Consider the following 22,551-nt stretch of genomic DNA (forward strand, 5'->3'; position numbering starts at 1 on the left):
TCGAGAGACAAGTAAACGTGGAAAACAGGGGGGAGATCTTACTAAATGCAGCCACAAGGAGATCTAAGAGCACCCTCAGGTCCATCTTTAGGGAACTGACCTGAAGTTTAACTTCAGAAAGCAAGAAGTGTACATAAGCAGACAGTCCAGGTCATGGCGGAGTCTCAGTCATCACTGAGCTATCTTTGTCTCAGCTCTGCTCTGTTATGAAAGTGATTTGATAAATTGTCAGAAGTGCATGAAATATCCTCCTGGGAGATGTTTCTCCTTTGGCTGGCCCCAGGCCTCAGCCTTTCTTTCTCCCAGCATGAGATTTCTGAGGAAATTCCAATTTCTTAGGGACCATTATTGCAATAATTTGACAGAGAAGGGGGAGGGTTCAAGCGTTTCTCTTTGTAAGAGATGTTTCTCCAGGATGACCATGGAGGTGTTTGTGTTCACAGCTGAGACCCAGAGTCTTTCTGGATCTCCATTCGCTCTCAAAGTAGAGGCAGTAAAGGCAAATGTTGCTTTGTAAAATAGCAGCAGGTCTCACAATGGAGACCAAAGAAGTCCTGTCCCTGAGGGGACCAGGTTGCTCCCAGGAAGTGCTTACCTCTGTCCACAGTGCAGCCTCCCTGATATGGACAATTACCCTCATCTGGGAGGCATCCTTCCTGTATTTCTGCTCTTCCAGGAGTCTGAAGGGGCTCACAGGAAATATTACAGACAGTGATATCTCTGTTCCTTCACTCCTGGAAAAGGAGACAGACAGAATGATGGCAGAGACGTGAGGAAAAATAGCTTCCGATTCCAGCTTCACCATGTCCTCTTCACTGTGCTTATCTTTCTATCATATCTCATTGGGTTGTTTTGTCTCCTTCTAGAGTTAGGAGAGTGTTCAGAAGGGTCTTCGTCCCTCCTCCTCCCCTCTCCCCTTCCAGAGGACCTCCCCCCCCCCCCCCCCGCTTGGCTCCTTTCTCTCCCTCTCCCTTCTTTCTTACTTGGTTTTCTCTTGAGACAGGATCTTACTATCCAGCCACAGCTGGCCTTGAACTTGACGCATAGAACAGCTAGCCTTAAGTGTGCTGTTCCTCCCTTGCCTCTCCCTCATGCTAGATTATAGGCACTGTTGAGACCCTATTGAAGTTAAACCCTGGTTCTGCCTCCCAGCCACAAGCTCCCAGAAATAAGACTCAGACTCAAATTATATTTAAAAATACCTTAGCCATACAGCTAGGCTTAACTCTGACTAGATCATCGCTGAAGAGAACCCATTTATTTTAACCTGCAATCTGCCACGTGGCTGGTCACCTGGGCTCAGGGACCGAGTGTCTGTCTCCTCACATCTTTTCAGAGTGTCTGTCTCCTCACATCTTTTCAGGCTCCTCTCCCCACTTCCTTGTCTCCCAGAATGCTTTCTCCTCCCTAATGTCCCGCCTCTATTTCCTGCCTAAGCCAGAGGCCGTAGGCTTTTTAATTGACAGGGGAGGGCATCCACACAATACACAAGATGATCGCTCTACAAGCCACACACATGACTTGAAGAACCATGTATTTCTTTCCACTCTCATTTAAAAAAGGTTGGCCACATAACATATGCTCAAGTAAAAACATCATCAGTACACAAGAGAAATAAGTAAAACAGGAAGGCCCTTGGAGCAGGGAGCAGAGCTGTATACTCACTCAACACCGGGTAAGCTGAGTCAGGAGGGATGAGTTGAGGTCAGACTAAAAGTGAAAGTGTCCTTCCTCAACATTCAGTAAAATGTCCCATTTCTTTCTATAACCAGGAGGAACACGTACAACTTGCTGGCAAGGTCTCCAAACTCCATCACTGGTGAGTCCTCTAAGAATCCAGGACTCTTCCACGTTCCTCTCAGCAATTTCTCTGTACTATGTCTGAGTGGGGACAATAGTCATCTGTAGGATGGAGATCTGTTCTGACTGCAATGCCTCCTCTGCCTGACTTGCAAATTCCCCAACCAAAATATTAGTTGTATTCTTTGCTACTTCTCTAGGACAAAGACCCCTTAAGAGATGTGCAAAAGCCTAAAATGATTTAGAAAATTATTTCTCTAAAGTAGACTGAACAAAGGGTGTTGGGGACCTCATAAGGGCCTGGGAGAAGCTCCCCCAATTTGCATGTGCCTCTGTATGTGTGTGTGTGTGTAGATTTCTCACTTTTCAGAAGAAATATGGATGCTAAAAGGGAAGGAAAAGATGGTTTGGGTTTGTTCGTCACCTTTAGGTAGCTCTGCCATTATACCCCTTCGGTTAAGAATATCCTGATCACTGTAGCCAAAAGCTAAAGAACATGTTCATCATTGCCCACATCCTGGTCTGACCACTCCTGCAACTGTAAACTCCCACTGACCTAGATTTTTCTTGGCAGCTTCAGGGAGATGAGTCTACGTGTTGATAAGCAGATTAGGTCTTTAAAGTGAAGGCTGCCAGAGAGATGTGTCAGCAGAAGGTAGGAGAAATGTGGTGTGGATCAAGGTGTGCACTGGGCCTAGTGCTCATCTATGGGCTCGCTCGCTTGTTCCCATGTTTCTTCCTGCTCCCCTCACGGTAGACTGCTTGGGTCATTGTCTAGCCACCAGAGCCTTCACGCCCTACCCAGGTTCCCCCTAACTTGCGAAAGCTCCCCCTTTCTATTCATTTGGATGACCCCTGCATGAGAAACTGGGGAACAACGTAGCACCACTGCAGCCATGAAGGAGCATCATTTAGACCCAGTTCCTTAAGCGGTGGTGATCCCTATTACCAACATTTTTCCATGTCTATGATCAAAAAGAAGATGAAAATCAAACATGTAACGAAGCAGAGGTGTCTGTGCAGTTACTTGTGCGACTTCACTGCAGCTTTGGTCAGTTGGGAACACAAAATATTCACATTGTACATGCTGTCACACCAGCAGGGCCAACCTGAAATATCTCAACCAGGATTGTATATCGTGTGCTATACATTATGGTCTTTTTATTACAGAGAGAAAGTTGTCTGCTCTTACAGAAAAAAAAAGACTTAATGTTTTCTATCATCATCTTTCAGCATTTAAATATCAAGTTAGTATATCTTTGGATTGCATTCTGTTAGAATGCTTGATTTTTAAAACTGTGGTTTGTCTCTGTCCTTGAAGAAAACTGGCTCATGCTGTGTTTCCTGCATCCCCATGTACGTATGGGCAATGCTAATTGGACTCAGTGGGTCATTAGCAAAAAAGAAAAAGAAAAATTCATAACGGTTGGGAGGAGTTGTGGAGGTGGGGTCTGGGAGGAGTTGGAGGGCAGTTGTGAGAGGCTGTGAAGGAGTTGGGGAAGAATTGGAGGGGATGTGGGGAGGGGGTATGATCTACATACAGTATGTAAATATGTGAAATTACAAATTATATAAATATCAAGCAGAAGTATCCACAACAAGCCAACAAAACAAAACCAAGCAACAAAGCAAAGAAAAAAAGTGTCCTCTGTGTCACTGACTTGAATTTTACTTACAAGATGGTTAAATGAATTTTGGCTTGGGATTAGGACATAATTTCTAACAACTTATGAAGTGGAGATGGCCTAAAACATACTTCTCTAATTTTGTGCTACATATGAACGTGACGTGGCATTGTTTGTGCTGATGATTATGAAATTAAAATATTAATCAATTCAGGAAAACGTTGTTGATGTTCTGTGTCTTCTAGTATCAAATAAATGTTCAGCTAAGATTTAATTTTTTTGCATATAAACAAACACCTTCATCTCATTCATATGTAAATTTACTTTAATTTTTTAAAAATGGTAGTTACATATATATTCAAGAATTGTTTTAAAAGTTACTGCTTATCACTGCTGCAGGTTTGATTTACATGCCTATTTTACATACCTGTGAATGCAGAGTCACTTCAATTTTTCCCTGGCAGAAAGGGGTTGTGAATGAAAACTATCTAAGAAGCCCTGGTTTTAGGTGGTCTGATCCTGTCCTTGAATGGAATGTGGGGATTAATACCTCCAGAGCTCTCTGAGCTCCCAAGGGACAAGGGTTGTGAATGACAGATTCTGTGGTTTAATTGGGGGCATTTAATAATGCCACTAGCTGCTAGACTTTTCCTCTTAGCAGAATTTCCTTGCAAGAATCTCCCAAAGGTCTCCTCTAAAATAGAAAGCCAACAAAAGTGGAGAGCACTGCAGGCTTCAGTAATGGCTGACCCCAGGCTAGGTTCCTCTGACCTTGCAGGAGGGGGTTGTAGTTAAGACGGGAGACTCCTTCCTCTCCACAAAGAGACTAGAGGGATAATGAGAAACACAAAAGGAAGATGGAATGCTGGAATTTAATAAGACTGCACATTTCTCTGTCTGGTCCTCATGTATATTCCATTATGGTGATTTTCAAGTCAGACCACCATGAGCCTGTCTCATGTACATCAATACAACGGAAGGCCAAGGCAGCAGGGAGGTGACTATCAAATCACAGACAATCCCAGCAAAACTTCGGGAAACAGACTTGATTTGTATTTCTCAAAAACAACAACAAAACCTCACGTTTTAAAGTGTCTTCTCATATAAAGAACTTAGTCCCAAAGTTCTTTAGATACTTAAAACATGAAATTCAATATTAAACTCAACATTTGGAAAAGCAGAGTCATAATTTCTTAAGATGACATCTGGAAAACTTGGAGGAAGATGTCTTAGGACGCCATCAATCTCTATACTATTACAGGCAACATGAAGGAGACGGGGGGTGGGGGGTGGGGTGGAGGGTGGGGAGTAGGGGGGTGGGGGAGTTAGGATGAAGAACTCAGCTGCACAGCTTTTCTCTGGCTGGTCAGACATTCTTTTTGGCACTAGTGGTTGAAAGACACAAAACAAAAGACAAATATATAGCCCAAACTACTGGGTGTGCTAGCAAAGGCAGGGTAAGCCCAGTACTGGGGAGGTAGAGGCAGAGGGATCAGAAGTCATCTTAGGCTACTTATTGAGTTTAAGGCTAGCCTGGGTTACATGAGGTCCTGCTTCCAAACAAAAAACAGAACTTGGAGTTTGCTTTGAAAACCAAGTAGCTTGCACTGGTGACTGCTAGACCGGAGAAGGCTGGTTCTGGGCTCAGCCAAGCCCAATCAGTGGAAGATTTCACGACTTATGTAAGGTCGCAGTACCCTCCAATAGAATGAGTAATTTTGTGTTATTTTTGGATGCTGCAGTTCTTTAAAACAAAGTGATAAATTAAAGTGGCCTTGGTAATGCAGCAAAAATGTTGAGTCGTTTTGAGGCAATGGAAACCGTGGCCTCGGTGCTCAGAGGCAGCAGCCGACGAGACGCTCACAGTCCTCGCTCAACTCAGTTGAAAAACATCAACTAGTCAGTCTGGTACAGAACTGTAGAAAGTGCACTGCAGCGAGTCTTATGTCTGGACCCGAGGAATTACTAATGAGAACTGGTGTGTTTGCGACTGAGATCCAGCTGGCAGAGAATCCCTCGAAGGCAGGCAGACCATTGGCTTTCAGACTGAGCCAGGTTACGGCTCTCCTCTTGTGGTTCAGTGGCTTGCGAGCTGGCGTCGGTTCCGTCCCCTCCAGTCCAGCCCTCCTGTTGGAACGTGGCGTGTTGCCAAGTCCTGAATCCCACAGATTGATTCAAACTTCAAAAAGGCATTGTATGTTTTTAATGTGGTACCTTTTGGGCCGTTTTCAAAAGGGTCCTCGCTTGCTTCGGATTTTTCTGAAAACAGAGGTGATGACGGCAGAGGGGGCGATCAATTATTCTGTTACTGCTTACTTGCATTAGGTTTTATTTTTGTAATGTTTAGTGTACTTCATCTGCCCTACTTTATATTTTACGTACCTGGATATAAGCAAAATAAAGTAAAATAATAAAAGCATTAAAAAGGAATCTATTACCTATTAAAGAAATCATTTATATCATGTTCTCATGTAAAACACAGTGTTGACTATTCTTGTTCCGCGCTTCCGTCTCGCCAGCAAGAACAACACGGCACACTCAGGATCCTTCTGCAGAAAGCTTTAATGCATCTTGAGAGGGAGAGCATAAGCTTACAGGGCGGAGACCCCGAGGGAGCGTGAACCCAAGTCTTATATAGGCAAGTCCTCTCGCCTTGGACGTGGCATACCCTGGTTGGCTGCGGCTCATCACCCCATATGACGCCACGAGGTAGGCAGAGACTCAGAGGCGGGAAATTCCGCTTGGGCATGTGCACTCTCGGGCCTGTTTACAGCTTAGCAAGAACAGGATGTAGGCGCCATCTTGTAATGGAGGTCATAGGAGCGTTCGGGCGGCTCCCGACATATTCTAGCTGCAGCTGGATATAGTGGCACCTTGTAACCCAGTGGCCTTGTGACCCCAACACTGGGGAGGCCGAGGGAGGAGGATTACTGTGAGTTCAAGGCCAGCCTGGGTTATATAGTTGTTTTAGTCTAAGTTCTGTTGCTGTGAAAAGACATCATGACCATGGTGACACTTACAAAGGGAAGCATTTAATTGGAGCTGGCTTATGTTTAGAGGTTTAGTCTGTTGTCATGGCGGGAAGCATGGCGGCTCGCAGGCGGACATGGTGCTAGAGAAGGAGCCAAGAGTTCTACATCTTGAATGGCAGGCAGCAGGGAGAGAGAGAGAGAGAGAGAGAGAGAGAGAGAGAGAGAGAGAGAGAGAGAGAGAGAGAGAGAGACTGGGCTTGGCCTGAGTATCTGAAACCTTAAAGTGCACCCCCAAAGCTACGCTCACCCCAACAAGGCCACACCTTCTAATGCTCTCACTCCCGACGACCAAACATTCAACTGTATGAATCTATGGGGGTCATATCTATTCAAACCTCCACAATAATGAAAGCCTGTCTCAAAAACCAAAACCAAAAAGTTGAATCTGTGTGCTAGGAACATAGCTGATATTTTTTTTAAGTCTTTTTTCTTTTCCCCCTTTAAACTTATTGCACAAGAAGAGATCTAATTCACTTCAATCTTTTAATTCTGTAAAGTTTACCTGCTCTTATTTGTTAATAATGTCCTCGAGCAAGCCAGCTTCCTGAATTTTTTCCAAAGAAACTACCTGGTGCGGATGTGCCTATTTTGCATTTGTCTCAGGAGTTCGCAGCTGTGGGAAGCTAAGCATCGTAATTGGGTGCACGAGGAGGAAAACCTTGGTGTACTATGTTCTCTCTCCCTTTCTTCCATGGTGGCAGGAGTCACTCTCGGATCACAATGCCCTTGTCCCTGACCTCCGTGTTAGCCTTCCAGGCCACCGCCACACCAGCAGGCGTCCACCGTATTCCCTGTTTTCCTTCTTGGTGTCTGGCTTTGGCTGCTTGTACCTGACTTTTCTTTTTTTTGCTCTGCTTGAGGGAGGGAAATCTGGAAAAAAAAGTTACTCGTGAAAACGACTTTCCTCCCCGAATGGTTTCTCAAGCCTAAGAGTTGGGAAATTACAACTATTAAGTTGGCGTAGTCAGAAGGTTTTAGTGAGCAGGCCTGCAGGGGTTGGAATGGAACTGGAACCTGTGTTTTTCCCTGATGCTTGTCGGACTCTGGGCTTTATCAGACAGGATGAAGACAATGTTCCTGGGGCCTGACACTTGTAAAAACACTCCTCCATCATGCTAGCCGTGCGTGGCAGTCTGCCAAGGCAGGAAAGAGGCCAGATTTAGCAGGTCCTTCAGCACCATGACCGTGGTTGAAATGATCACCTGATGTAGAACAGGGAAGCCTCCCCCACCCCCACCCCCACCCCAGTGCTGTTCCCAAAGCCCAAAGCCTGGGGTAACTCATGCTCTTGATCCTGGCTGTGGTGGTTTGTCAACAGTTGCCAGTCACTTGTATATGGCTGCAAAGGTCTTCTAACTCGGATGCTGTTCTCACACACAGTTCCCAAGCCTTAATTGTTTTCCTGGGCTTACTCTTTCTCCTGGTTTGCCTTGAATCTAAAGGGCATTCTTAGTCTCGTGTTTTAAACGCTTTCCCAGTTCGTGGGGCCCATTTCGAAGGCTGCAGACTCCAGAGGAGATCCTAGCATAAACGGGGCGCTAGGGGCGGGCCTGTGAAATATCTACCTGCTCGCTTGGGGCTCCGGTCCAGAACTCTGCTTCCTGGGCAATGGTCAAGTGCAGAGCTGCCCACGCTTCCCCTGTAGCAATGGATTCAAACGTCTCTTCAATGATGAATCAAAATAAAATGTCTTCTCTAGACTTGTCACGTGCCCTGAGGCAGCACTGGATAAGTAGCTAATACACTGTCCTCAGTACTGGGCTACAGGCCCTTAAATATTCTGGGCATTATGGGAAAATGACTGCCTTAGCTTTTTGGGTTTTTTTTCTTTTTTTCTTTTTTTTCTTTTTTGTTTGTTTGTTTTTTTCGAGACAGGGTTTCTCTGTGTAGCCCTGGCTGTCCTGGAACTCACTCTGTAGACCAGACAGTCCTCGAACTTAGAAATCTGCCTGCCTCTGCCTCCCAAGTGCTTACAGGAGTGTGCCACCACCGCCCGACTGCCTTAGCTTTTTGAACGTTAAAAATTAACACCCAAATCAGCTGGTTTCTAAGATCACTTTGCCTTCAAACCTCATGCTAAGGCATATTTGAGGCAACTTTTGGAATAGGGAAAAGGCTGAGTTTTCTGTATCTCAAAACAGAGTCTTTCCTGTATACCAAAGAGGCGGGAGGCGGTCAGGACAGGCCCTGGCGCTGACCCACCCTCTGAGGAGGGTCCCAATTTCCTGCATTCATGCTTTATGCATCCTGCTTTTCATCAGATCCCCTGGGACCGAAGGTCTGCAGCTGGGACCGAAGTCACCAGCTGCTCCGTCTATAGTGGCCCGGGCTTCCCCTGCCTGCTCTACTTACAAGCAATATGGATATACTTTTATGAAAAGATCAACAAAAAGATTAAATGCAACACCACCCTCCGTGAATGAATATCTCTGGAGCTTTGCCACAGTGGCCCGCATAGTCTCCTTTTAACTGCTTCAGAGGATGGGGGTGGGGTGGGGGACTCCCCGGGTTTGTTTACTTCTTTTCCTTGGCCTCGTCTCTGCTGGCGGATATTTGCTTTGCTTTTAGGGTTTGGTTGCTTGAATAAACGCACGTTTTAACTGACGTATGTGACAATTTCTCCACGATAGATATCTGGAGCCAGAACAATTGGGTTTACAGCGACGCCCTTACGCCCGGACTGTCGGTGCCATGACACCCGTGGCGGTAACCACGTTGCCACAGATGATTCTGCTTTTGAATGGATGACCTCACACGTGTTGGGGCATGCACACTTTTCTCACTCATTGTTTATTTTTACTCTATGTTCATTTTCCAGTTGCCTTCTCTCTTAACAGTTTGCAGTTTTGTTTTTTAAATGAAGCTAAAAATGGTGGTGCCTATAAAATAAATCCCAGTGCTCAGAAGACTGTGGTAGATTGGGTCACATAGCGAGCCAGCCTGGGTTATACAGTAAGACTCTACCTCAAATGGAAAAAAAAATGTGTTAATGAACACGTGTATTCATCACTTAGCTTCAAAGGTATCTAGTCCTGGACGATATAGTGCCCCACCCACTTGTATCCTAAAGCACTACTATTTTGAAGAAAATTCCCATGTGCCACTCACACATAACCATAAAGATAATTTTCACAATGTCAACAAATATCTAGCATTCATATTTCCTTCATCATTATCTCTTATTTTTTTAAAAAGATAATTAATATTATCAAATACCCAGTCAGTTAAATTCATTTGCCTCATTTTTTTTTTTTCTGGAGTGCAATGAAGTCCTTAATTCTAATTGGATAAAAAGCCATAGACAGACAAATGACAGGTAGGTAGATAAGTAGATAGTTAGATGATAGGCAGATTCTTTCCTCTGTCACTGGGGAATTCTCGTTGTTTTTCCTATGAAGTTTTCTTCAGCCTTGATCTTCTGATTAAATCTCTTGGTATCGTTTAACATGTTCCTTTCCTCCCAAGTGTTTGGTTAGATTCAAGGCTTGGCTAGAATCAGGCTTGATATTTTGTCAAGAACACTTGAACTGTTATGTTATAGATTTCCAGAAAGGCCACAGGACTCTCCTGTCTCTCCGTGAAGTTAACCCCACCCATACCTGTGCCATTGGGACTACTTTGGGAAACAGAAAATTATACTGTAACTTAAATAACATACATTTGATATGCAGAATTATTAAAATAATAGCTGTGGAGATGTAAAGTTTCCTCTAAAGGGCACCCTATATCTGAGGGAGAATATCAAAGAAAAAAACCCTGAAATAGGGGCTCCCCCAAGGCTGGGCTTTCGACGTTGTTGACGAGGAAAGCCTGCGAGAGGCACAAGAGCCAGTGGTCGGGACACGAGGTTATCGGCAGGTGCGTGTTCATATATTCATACTTACTGTGCAAGAAGGGAAGGACCCAAAAGGTACAGGCAAGCTGTGTCTACAGCTGTTTGCCTCCCCCACACAGCAGGAAGTGTAAGGCCTGGTGTGAAGCGTTCACACTCGGAGGGCTTTAAGAAGCAAAGTCCTGCTGGTGCCAGCCAGCTGTAGGTAGAAAGTGGTCAGGAGGTCGGACTCCACCGTAGGTATAAAACTGGTACTGGTACGTCACAAGGGTAAAGGCAAGGAGTCCCTGAGTCCAGGCAGAGGATCTGGGAGAAGGACTGTACACGGTAGGGATCTTGTTGGCACATGGTGTGGCTGATGAACCCACATGTGCACGGTTGGAGGTCAGACACCAGGAGTAACCAGGAAAGAGAAAAGCCCCTGTGCCTGTAGTGTCTCTTTAGCGCCCTCTACTGATGAAGCGTCAAATCATGCGCATTGGGAAGGAGAAGAGAGTTCCTTCAAGGAAAGACCTCAGAGCACGCCCTGAAAGGGTGGAGTTAGGGCTGAGGACTTAGGGATGAAAGGCAGTAAATTAGTAAGGGATACAATGGTCACTGTTTACCTTCACTGTTTCTCTGGAGGCTGCAAAACGGTGGCAATTCGGTTCTATTGATCTTCCTGTATTTACTGGGTGCGCGTACAGGGAGAAATTTCCCATGTCCCCTTGAGTACCCTAGGCACTATGTATACAAGCACTTGGCTCCTTCCCCGTTACTGGGTTTTTAAAACATGTCTTCCTTCTCCATCTGGGCCTGGCTTCGTGTGAAAGCTATTTTCTACCAACCAAATCTTTCTGGATGAGTCTTGGCTCTACCCACAAAGCCCCTAAACACAGAGTATGGAGATAGAGCCGTTTGTTCCCACCTCGTGTGATCCCCACCACTACCTTATGAAATAGGTGTCAGCTCAGGGAAAGGAATTAAGGACTTCCGAGTCACCCAGCTGGTGATGGGAAGAAATGGGGTTAGCACACAGGCTGTTTAACTCTGAGCTGAGCCTGGGGTAACTTCGTGCTCCGGTCTTCTGGGTCTTCTTCGCCTTTGAATTCCTAGGTCGTGACTCTTAGCATCACTGCTGAAAACTCCCAGTTTCTCTCCCAGGGTCACACACCTCAGCGGGGTGGGAGCCAGGTCTTTATGGAGGGGCCAGTGTAGGCTGACAAACTACCGCTTCTTGTCTTGTCTCAGATGATTGGGAAAATGCTTCCATCCTCTGTAGATTTTGTTCCTTCCTCTGTCTCCTCCTCCACACAGAAGAGAAGGAGAACTTCTCAGGGGATCATGAGAGAGAAACAGTAACCACTGACCCTGGTAGAGACGTTAGGACTGATTCGCCTTCCTTCTCCATTTCCGGAAGTCATGATCCTGCTGTGAAAGCCCAGACACTCTAGGCATGCGGACCTCAGAAAATCCCAATCGCCTTCTCCTTCCCTCTCTTCTCCAATTCAATCCCCTCCACCAAAAACATCACCTGATTCCTCTGGAGTCCCGAAGTCTTTCCCCGGGGCCACCAATTCTGCTCACTTTCCTTCCTCCTACCCAGGCCTTCCTGGCAAAAGCCGACAAAATAACAAAGACTAGGGAATAAGTAAACAGTAGCCTCCCCTGGCTTGGGAGTCCCTGGAAGAGCATCCTTCATTTAAGGCCGAGGAGTCTGTATTTCAAAGTGCCTGGCTCCGCTTCAAGGCCAGCGACAGCGCCCATGGAGTCATTGTGTTGAGATGAAGGTGAATCCAGGCAGTTTCTATTTTTAGGTTCGATTGTTTGTGGAAAAGGGTGCGCATCACATAATAGGAAATCCCAGGGGTGTGAAGACCGCTTCCTGCCAGTGGAAGGGTTGTTGTGGTTGGCTGTTCTGACCATAGAGACACTGGGGATGGTGGGCTAGGGTGGAGAGTGAGGTCCGGCTGTGCTGGGGGCAGACAGGAAGGTGAAGTGTGGAGTCAGGGAAAGTGAGATTGCCGTTACCAGGAGGTTTAGAGCTGTGAGAGGAAGCAGAGAGCTTGTAAGAGGATGAAACAGTAATGGCTTCCCCCAGTCTGCCAGGGCGGGGTCAGCTAACACAAGTTGTTGCCAACTGGGTCTGTGCTATTTGTCGTTAAAATTATCCTGTGTAGCCCGGCGGTGGTGGCACACGCCTGTAATCCCAGCACTCTGGGAGGTAGAGGCAGGCGGATTTCTGATTTCGAGGCCAGCCTGGTCTACAGAGTGAGTTCCAGGACAGGGCTACACAGAGAAACCTCGAAAAAGCCAAATCCAAAAAAAAAAAAAAAAAAAAAGAAAGAAAAAAAATACCATGTAACTGAATATGTAAATGATTCTACTGGAAGCCGATAAAGATAACTGGAAGTTGATCATGACATCCCAACCCATGGTTGTCAAGACGTGGGTAATAAATATCCCTTCCTCATTACAGAATTCCTGGAATGAGGTCCTGGGATACAGTCCCTGGTATTGGGCTTGTTAGCACGTGTGAAGGCCTGGGCTCCACCTTCCCGTGTGTGTGTGTGTGTGTGTGTGTGTGTGTGGCCTCTCAGGCATCAGTCAGAGGTCCCTGCAGGTGAGAGGCATTAGCTTGGTCTTCTGTCATGCTCTGTTTTGTGACATTGCCTCCCACCTTACCTGTGGTTCAGAGCCAGCGCTTGGCCTTTGGAGTTACAGAACAGCATCATCCATTGACAATACGCCAGGTTCCATCCTACCATCCCCTGCGGATAGTGTGCCCTAGGAACACAACTGTGGCTCAGTTCCCTGGCCAATCTCGTCCTCCCTGAGTACTGCTTCCCTTTCTAAGCTCTACTGACGCATGGCCATAAGTACTGGAGAGGAGCGACCAGTTCCCAGCATACCCAGCATTCCCTAGGTGTTTGTTTTGGGGGACAGGACACTTGCGCTACTAGAGGTTTGTAGGTATCTACAGGACCAACATACTTTAGAGTACCATCTTAGGTTCTCATCCTGTGCCTCAGAATCTACTCTTTATCAGAGCCTTTATGTCCCCACAATAGGAGTATGGGGTAGAAATTCAACTTGGTTACTCTTCTGCGCTGGATACCAGGCTGTGGACTGGATTCTCTTCACAATCTTCCCCCTGGCTGCAGGAGATGATGGTGGTTAAATTCTGCGGCAGAAACCTGCTTGCTGCCTCTGGCCCTGAGTTCTTAGTCTCAGTCAGTTGGGGAGTTTTTGTTGCAATCAGCGCCCTCTATTTTTGTTTTTTTGCCACTCAACTCTGGAGTGCCAGAGATGTGTAAGCCGGTACATCTCCTTCTAGGGGATTCCGCCTCAATTGGTGTTCTGTTTCTACAGTGCTAGTAGGGAACCCATCTGGTTCCAGAGTCCCCTCGCCATGTGTGTCTGTTTCCTTGGAATGCTTCTAGTACTAGTTGTCTTAGGTTGGGCTTTTCTGGAATCGGTGCCCTACACAAGGATTTGTGTGCAACAGGATGTTTGTGAAGGGATCCTAGGAAGCAAAGGTAGAGGCAGATGGGAAGAAACTAGGGAAGAAGCGTCAAGGAGGAGAGACACTGGGGATGAATTATGCTGGGAGGTGGGCAGTCCTGGGCTTATCAGTGTTCTCAAGAGGCAGAGAACTTAAGGACTGAATGTGTCTCCATCTATGTATATATGTATGCATGTATGTATATATGTATGTGTATATGTATGTATGTGCATATATGTATGTATATGTGTGTGTAAGTATGTGTATATGTATGTATGTGTATATGTATGTATGTGTATATGTATGTGTATATGTATGTATGTGTATATGTATGTGTATATGTATATATGTATGTATGTGTATATGTGTATATGTGTATGTATATATGTGTGTATATATGTAGATATGCATATGTATGTATGTATGTATCTATCCATCTAAATGGAATTTATTGGAATGACTTACAGGCTGTAGTCCAGCTAATCCATCAATGGCTAGCTGCAAACAGGAAGTCTCTTACCTGCTCTTCTGTGTATGTTGAAGTCCTGAAGAAGTCGACTCCAATCCCAGTGAAGGAATGGAAGGGAGGCAGGCAAAGAGCCAGAGCTTCCTTCCTCCCTGTCATATGAACTTCCAGGAGATATGGCCCAGTGTAAAGGCCTGTCTCCTAGCTCAACAAGCAGATCACAAGTGTGTGTGTTCCTACCTCAAAGGTCTGGACTAGAAGTGGATTGACACACTTCAAACCAAGAATAAAAATCTCTCACAGGTGTGCTCTCCAAATCTGGATTGTAGTTCATTCCAGATATAGTCAAATTGACGACCAAAGACAGGCACGCTAGTGAGCTATTCCCAGAGTTCCTACCTCATGGATGAGGAAACAAGTAGATTATCTACCCTTCCTCCTCTGGCACCGCAGAAGGCTGGTCTGGGGACTTTACCTCAACAGCTGCCACAAAAAAAAGTCCTCAGCAGAGAAGGGGTTCATATGATCATCCAGTGTCACTGAGATACAGCTTAGGCATTGTCAATCTCTGTCACAGACATGTGCCACAGCAGACAGACAGACAAACAAACAAACAAACAAGGCAGATCTCAAGCATCCTCAGAGCAAACGGGGAGGTACTTGGGAAGTCTGGGAGAAACCTGGTAGAAGGCCAGTGGCCACACTGCTGGAGGCACTGCGTGGTTCTGGAATCGTGGTTTCGGCAGAAGCTAGCCATATCCCATGCTGCTTCAGGGAGACACCAGCTGGGTTCTATTTGATGCTTAACTCTATCCAGGAACATTTACTCATGGTTGTACCCACCTCACAAACCTTCCCTTGCACTGTGGTGGGTAGGCAATGACCTCCTATGGCCACAAGAGGGAGCCAGTGATGTGAAGAGCCTGGCTTAAAAGCATGGCCAGTGATCAGAAGGACCCTCCCCACCCCCCAAGAGCTTCAACATAACCCAGGCTGAAAATATGGGCAGAGCGCTCAAGCTAGGAGTAAGGAAGTCTCCAGAGAGCTGGAGGAGCCTGAGAAAAACCAGAAATGTAGACTAAGACAGTGATGTGGTGACATTTTAATCATACCAAAAATTATATGTGGAGACCTCTTTTACATTATACTATTGTTAATTTTAAAAATAAGTATTCATGATTTTCATAAGAGTGAATCAGAGTCAGGCATGGTGGCACAAACCTGTAATTCCAGCATTTGGAAGGTACAGAGAGGAGGATCAGGAATTCCAGGTCATTTTTGGCTGCACAGGTCAGGTTTGAGGACATTCTGGGCTGTATGAGATGTCGACTCAAAAACAAACAAACAAACAAACAAACAAAACGAATAAACAAACAAAGAAGCCCTAGTAACTACACGGAGCTGGAGGTGCAGCTCAGAGGTTGAGTATTTGGTTAGCATGCATCAGGTCAGAGCTGGATTCTAAGCACCTCCAAAAAGGGAAAAGATGTGTAAAGAATAAATATACACTCACATCTGAAGCAAAGGGAACAAATTAAAAAGCAGTGAGCCTCCCGGGTGCTGGGATCAAAGGTGTGCACCACCACCGCTCTTCTCCCCTTCCCCACCCCCGCTGGCACGGAAGCTGTTAAGACACCAGTTCTATTTCATCATGAAGATAAATCCCCTAAATGGGCTATAAATCTAATTGTTAGAACTTCATTAGAAAGTCATGCCATCTTGGTTGCCTCTCAGAGTGTCTGAGGCAGCTAAAAGGCAAGGGGGATGAGTTTAATTAAGCCTCTTACATTTCATATCTAATCGACACTTCCCCTGTAAACCACAGGAACCAATGCGATTACGGCAGACATACCCGAAGCACTGTTTAAGAAACTGCCTGAGTCCAACTTCGGAAAAATACAAAAACAAAATCAATTTATGTCATGCCTCTTTGGGGCGCAAAATGTTATTAGCGACGTTAAAATGTCTTCTGCTCAGTTGGATTTAGCTGTGGGTGATTCAAAGCATTTCTGGAAGTTCATCTTACACTGAGGATTAACTCACCCTCCCCAACTGATGCTGCTCTCAGAAGTGAGAGGACTGAGGGTTGATCAGCATGGAGCCTTGCTACCAAGGGGAACAGAATGGGAGTGTTTAAGGAGGGGGAGCTGGGAGAGCTAGCTGTGAGGTTGACCACCCTCTGCCTGGAAGCTGTGGTGGTGAGGGAAACCCGGTGCCACCTCTGCCCATTTCTTTCCCTCTCCAAGCCAGGCTTGAATGTGTCTCTGTCCAGAGTGGGGGAAGTGTTTTTGCGTGGTCTCAATACGGTCCAAGCTTTGCATATCACACAAGTCCATAGAAGGCGCCAATGTTTGTGTGAAAAACCGGAACACAAATCGGAGCTTAGGGATATTTGAGGTTCTATATGGGGCTGAGGAATGATCTGCTGTACATGTTTCTTACGTACTGGTAAGTTCTGGATTTGTATGAAACTTCCAGCTCTTTTGGCATTTTAAATAAGCAGGTTGAGTTTGTTTGCACAACATAATTCTTGTATTATATGCAGTGTCGATGCTAACTCCTGGCAGTGATTCCTCAAGATGAAATGGACCAGAAGTTTGAAGGTTTCATCATGGCTATCATTGACTTTATAAATCTGAAGACATTTAAAAAAAAAATTAAGACTCGTTTTACTACCATTCAAGTTTTTACAACATTTGAAATTATAATAAAAGATAACCCAGCTATTCCTCCTTTGGTTCTTCAACAAAGACATCGTTGGTACTATCTGTGAAAGGGAGAATGGGTTTTCAGTCCAATGGAATGCTTTAAGATCAAATATATCAAAATAAAGATCTCCGGGTTTCTGAAGATACATGCATCAGTAAGTAGCATACTTAGCTTCCAATAAACAAGATTGCTTCCTCTTGGAGCAAGAAGGCTCCAGGCTGATCGACCCTCAAGACTGTCTCAGGGATATGAAGACAAAGATTAAGGAACATCAGAGGCTAGGAATTCCACCAGGCCTTCTTGGCCCTGTATTCCCCAGTGATAAAACACCACGAGTCCCTGGGCCTGAACTCTATTGGCATTTGACTGGATTCCTTCAGTCAAATTCAGTCAGGCAACCCTCCCTTCTGCACTGATGAAATTGTCCAAATAAGGGTACCTTTCTCAGTGCTGTTTATTGACTGATGCACAGCCACTAAGACCTACATAACTCGTGATGCTGTGGGCTATTTGGTCTATAAGGAGGCCCAAGAAAATCTGTGTCTTGTAGTCACCCATTAGAGCATTCCACTAGCTGTAGTCCACGGGAAGTTGGGGGCTGTCTTCCAGGTTGTGTTCAAGGAGTCTGCTTCATTCATACCTCTGAAAAAGTTTCTCTGGTAGAAAATTGAAAGGGTGTTTCAGGCCATAGGGCTGAATATGTCATATACCCTCAGCTGGCTTTAGGCCAGGGCCCAAGTTCTCTTGAAGGTCTCTGTGGTTCCCCACACTCACAGGAACTAGATGTCATAGGGTTCTTGGTTTAGAGTATAGGCTATTATTGAGAAGTGACCAACAACTTGTTTGCTATTCTATGTGAGATAGCTAAGCACTTAGCTTAGCTGGAATGCCAGGATCATGAGCTAAACGTCCACTCACCCTGGGTGACAGCCTTCGAAGGAATGTCAGTCAAGTGGACATTGAAGTTCTTATGCCAGAATAAGCCAACTCTCCCTATCCTTAAACATCCTCCTGTTTTGTTTTGTTTTTGTTTTTTAAATCAAATGTCAAGTCCTTCTAAGTTTCAGAAACTCATTTTAATGACCAGGTGAATGCGCTCTAGGACTGGATACCTGCTGAACTTGAGTCATTATAGCTTCATGTCTCTCACTTACTAGCAGCGTCCTCACTGATAACAAATTATCCCAAGTTAGCAATTTGATAGGCAGAGCATAGTCTCAGCAGGGAAAGTCCTGTTCCACTGGGTCAGAAGGCTTTGTTGTCCTCTGAAGACTCAGTAGGGAGAACCATGTCCTCTGTTCACTCACACAGCCCTGGGCAGGAGATTATACTTGTGGGTGGTCGGGCTGAGGGCTTCAACAGCCCAACCTGTTGGCTGTTGGCTGAAGCCTCTCTTCCCTTAGTGCCTTGCCATGTAGGTCTTAACTTAGGACAGGCTCTCACATGGTAGCTGGTATACCCCAGAAAGAACAAGAGAACATCTCAAGATGGAAGCTGTAAAAGTATCTTTAATTCGCCTGATATAATTGTCATCTTGGAGGCTTACTGCCTCTGTATGCTACTAGGTCTAGTGTTGGAAACTCTAGCCTCCATATAATCGTATCTAGGCCTAGAATGTTTCAGTCTTTGGGACTTACTATCTTAAGCTTTACCTTTTCTAGTTCTTTCTGAATTCTGGCTGGCTGGTTAATTCAGCTGTTCTGGCTCAAAACTCCTCTCTAGGCTGACTGATACAAACTGATTTCTTTCGGCTTCTGACTAAACTGCTCTGCTTGCCCTCATATTTGTCAATATCTTCTAATTCTCTGGCTCATTTTTTTCTTTGCCTGTGTCTAGCATGTACTCTTTCTGCAACCTTTCTCTCTACAGCTGTCCTGAATAAAATCTCTCTCTTAAGTAGCCTCTTTCTTTCTCTCTGTTTTGGAGAGTTGGGCATATCTCATTACGACATCTCCTCCGATTCATCACTTTGCCTGCCTATCACTTTCACACATCACTTTCAAACATGGGCGCCTCCTTCTACTTTACCTCCATTGTTTGGGATTAAAGGCCTAATGTGTACTAAGGAAATGCCTGTATTCCAGACAGAGGGTTAATTAAAGGTGTGTGCCAAGGAAGTGTCTATATTCCAACTAGAGTAGCCATGTTGCTGGATTAAAATTCCTCTACAAAAGCTAGTTGATTTGTAACCCATCTTCAGCTATAAATGACTTCTTTCTTTTTTGGGGGGAGGAGGGTTTCAAGACAGGGTTTCTCTGTATAGCCCTGGCTGTCCTGGAACTCACTCTGTAGACCAGGCTGGCCTCGAACTCAGAAATCTGCCTGCCTCTGCCTCCCAGAGTGCTGGGATTACAGGCGTGCGCCACCACCGCCCCATAAATGACTTCTTAAAAAACGCACTTGCAAGAGTATGAACACCAGAAGGCAGGCTCAGTGCCATCTGTCATGGAAGATGGCTGCATTCTGAGGTAGTTTCTTGGCCCTCTAGGACAGGAATACTTCTCGAACCTGTTAAAGTCGCCTTGACATCCATGCACCCTCTGCACCTTTCAGCTAGATGGCTCTTCTTCCATGCATTCAACTGCAGGTAGATATTTGAAAAGAAAATCCAGCCGTATAAATAGAATCTTCTTATTGCCACCCCCCAAAACAAAATGACAATGTATATAGCATTTACATTGGTAATTATGTATTATGAGTAATGTAGAGATGATTTAGAGTATATGAGAGGACCTGTCCACGTTATATGCAAACATAGCAGTTTACACAGGAGAATTGGATGGTGCACAGATTCAGGAATCCTGGGGATAGCTCTAGAACTAGTCTGCCATGAATGCAGGTAAGAACCATGCATGGAGGATCACTGGATGCCAGGTCCCATGATGGATACTGGGGGGCCAATGGAAAGCAGATACAACCTGTAAGTGTGGTTTCTTCCTTCCAACCTGCTTCTGTGGTTTAAGTAGTCCATTCAGACGCTAGCTAGGACCTGGGTGACCACCTGGGTGACCAGGTCAGAGATGCTAACCTACATGTCTGCTGGCTCCATGAGTCTACCTCCTTTTGATATTGTTTCCATTTGGTACAGGCTGTGATGCCAGCCAGTGTCCCACCTCTGAAGTCTTCAGTTTAGCCCATCCTTCTGAAAGATGGATTCCTTGATGGTCAATTCCCTTTCAGAGGAATAATAAATACAGCAATTTGAGATAATGCAAAAGAAAATGGTGGTTGACAACAGTAAAAAAAAAATTAAAATCCTCCTGGATATTATCCACACACTGGGTCAGGCAGTTACAGTTGAATCACTTTGCCACAGAATCATCCCTTTGGGGACCGTGTTGATAGGAATCTGGATTAAAGACTTCCCTTGCTTCCTCCACCTTAATAGCTATTCTAAGAGTCTTCCTAAACAGTGCATCTAGTTTCATTGTGGAAACTTGAGCTCAGCAACCGCGGTTCTTTGTTTCATAGGTTTGGTTTATGTGCTGCTGATGCCAATCCCCAGAGTGACTGGGATGAGAATGACGGTGTATTAGGAACGCAGACGCCAGCTCTAAGCTCTCTCATACTGTGGGATTGTAGCCTGTTACTGTGACATGTGTTGGCTTCAAGGGCCACAGAAAGACAATGTGTCCGAGGTTCCGTTTTCTATCCTAGGAGGACAGTGCACCTCCAATGCCACGTGGTAAATTCCAGACCAACAACCACGCTCAAATTGGTATTCTTCAGGAGTTAGGTAAGCGGAAAGCCCTGGATGGACCGCGAACACTGCCTCACCGCCCTAGCCCGCGTCTCAGCAGGATTCCTCCAAGCAGCTAAACTTAGTTCAGTGCCTCGCTTCTGCCAGCTGCTCCCACTCCACAGAACAGACATCGCCTGGGTATGTCTACCCTCCATCCGCCTGTGTCACTGTGTGCAGCTGTGTAGAAACACGCTGAGAATTAGGGTCCCCTGGCATGAGAGTTCACTTCTTGTGGTGCAGATAAATGTTTGTGTTCTCATTTTGGCCCCCTATATGTGGCCAATAAAGAAATAATTAAGAAAGTTAGAATGCCTCCTGTCAACCATGAGAGATGTGTGTGGGAGCGGGGGAGCCTGGAGTGAAGGCGGAAGCTTTCTCAGTGACAGCCAGAGTTCTTCAGGGCTTTCTCTCAGGTAGGCTGTATGTACGAAGGCGCGTCCCCTGGTAGGCCTGTCTGCCTCTTTCTGATATCCGCCTTGTTTTTTCATGATTTTCTTTTTCTCTTTCACGTTTCAACACGCAAAGTCTTCACCTCAACTGTCATTTCTTCTATAGTCCCGTGTCAGTCATTCGTGCTCACCCCCTTATGCTGATCCTGTCTGAGAGGAAGCCCCTCCATGTGGGATAAACTGTGAAAGGTTCCTTGGGGCAGATTGGGGCCAAAGTGTGGTACTAAGAGGGGAGAGTGAAAGGCTGTCTTGGAGTCGGGGCATGAGAGATAGAGACGGACATACAGACAGAGAGACCAGGAAACAGAGAGAATTAGAGAGGGACGGACACACACACACACACACAGAGAGAGAGAGAGAGAGAGAGAGAGAGAGAGAGAGAGAGAGAGAGAGACAGAGAGACAGAGATAGAGAGACAAAGAAAGACAGAGACAGAGAGAGACAGAGACACAGAGACACAGAGAGACAGAGACAGAGACACAGAGAGAGACAGAGACAGAGAGACAAACAGAGAGACAGAGACAGAGAGACAGAGAGAGACAGAGACAGAGAGAGACAGAGACAGAATGAGAGAGAGACACACAGAAAGAATGAAAGACAGACGGACAGTCAGAGGGGGGCGTGCCATGATGTTCAGAGGAACCTTATAAAGGGTGTGCATATTGCACTGGGAAGTAAGCAACTTGTAGTGACCGTGAGGACGCGCAGTCCCTGGCAGCGGGTGATGGCTGTGAGCTGCTGGCGCTGAGTCACTGAAAGGCAGGCTGGCAGAGCACCTGATTTACAGCACCTCACATACTGCAGATCCTCTGCTCTCCCGTACTCCATCGCTCTGCTGAGGCTGTGGGTGGAAATTCTGCAGAAGACAGTGGGAGTGGTTGGAAGCGGCTAACGGAGCTTCGGTGCATGCCTGGGAAAAGCCCCAAGAAGTGGAGCCTGTATACTTTATTTAGAAGAGAGCTCGTGGCTTCAGGTAGGCGGAGTGGATGCTGAATGACCTTAGGTCCCTCACATAGTGTACCCTTTTCTGCAGCTAGCTTTATGGCTTTTATGAAATGCATCTGTGGTGGCTTAAATAGATCGGACCCGCATAGATTCCTGTGTTTTGATGCTTGGTCACAAGGTGTGGCAGCATTAGGAGGTTTGACCATATTGGGGGACATGCGTCACTGTGTAGGGGGGCTTCGGGGTCTCCTATGCTCAGGCTCTGCGCAGTGCAGAAGACAGTCTCCTCGTGGCTGCCTTAGGATCAAGACGTAGAGCTCTCGGCTCCTCCAGCACCGTGTCTGCCTGCACGCTGCCACGCTTCCTGCTGTGCTGATAATGGACAAACCTCTGAAACTGTTTGCCTTTATCAGAGTTGCCTTGCTCATGATGTCTCTTCACAGCAATAGAACCCTGGGACAGGATCT

This window comes from Apodemus sylvaticus, chromosome 4 (assembly GCF_947179515.1).
Source record: "Apodemus sylvaticus chromosome 4, mApoSyl1.1, whole genome shotgun sequence".
NCBI classification, from domain to species: Eukaryota; Metazoa; Chordata; class Mammalia; order Rodentia; family Muridae; genus Apodemus; species Apodemus sylvaticus.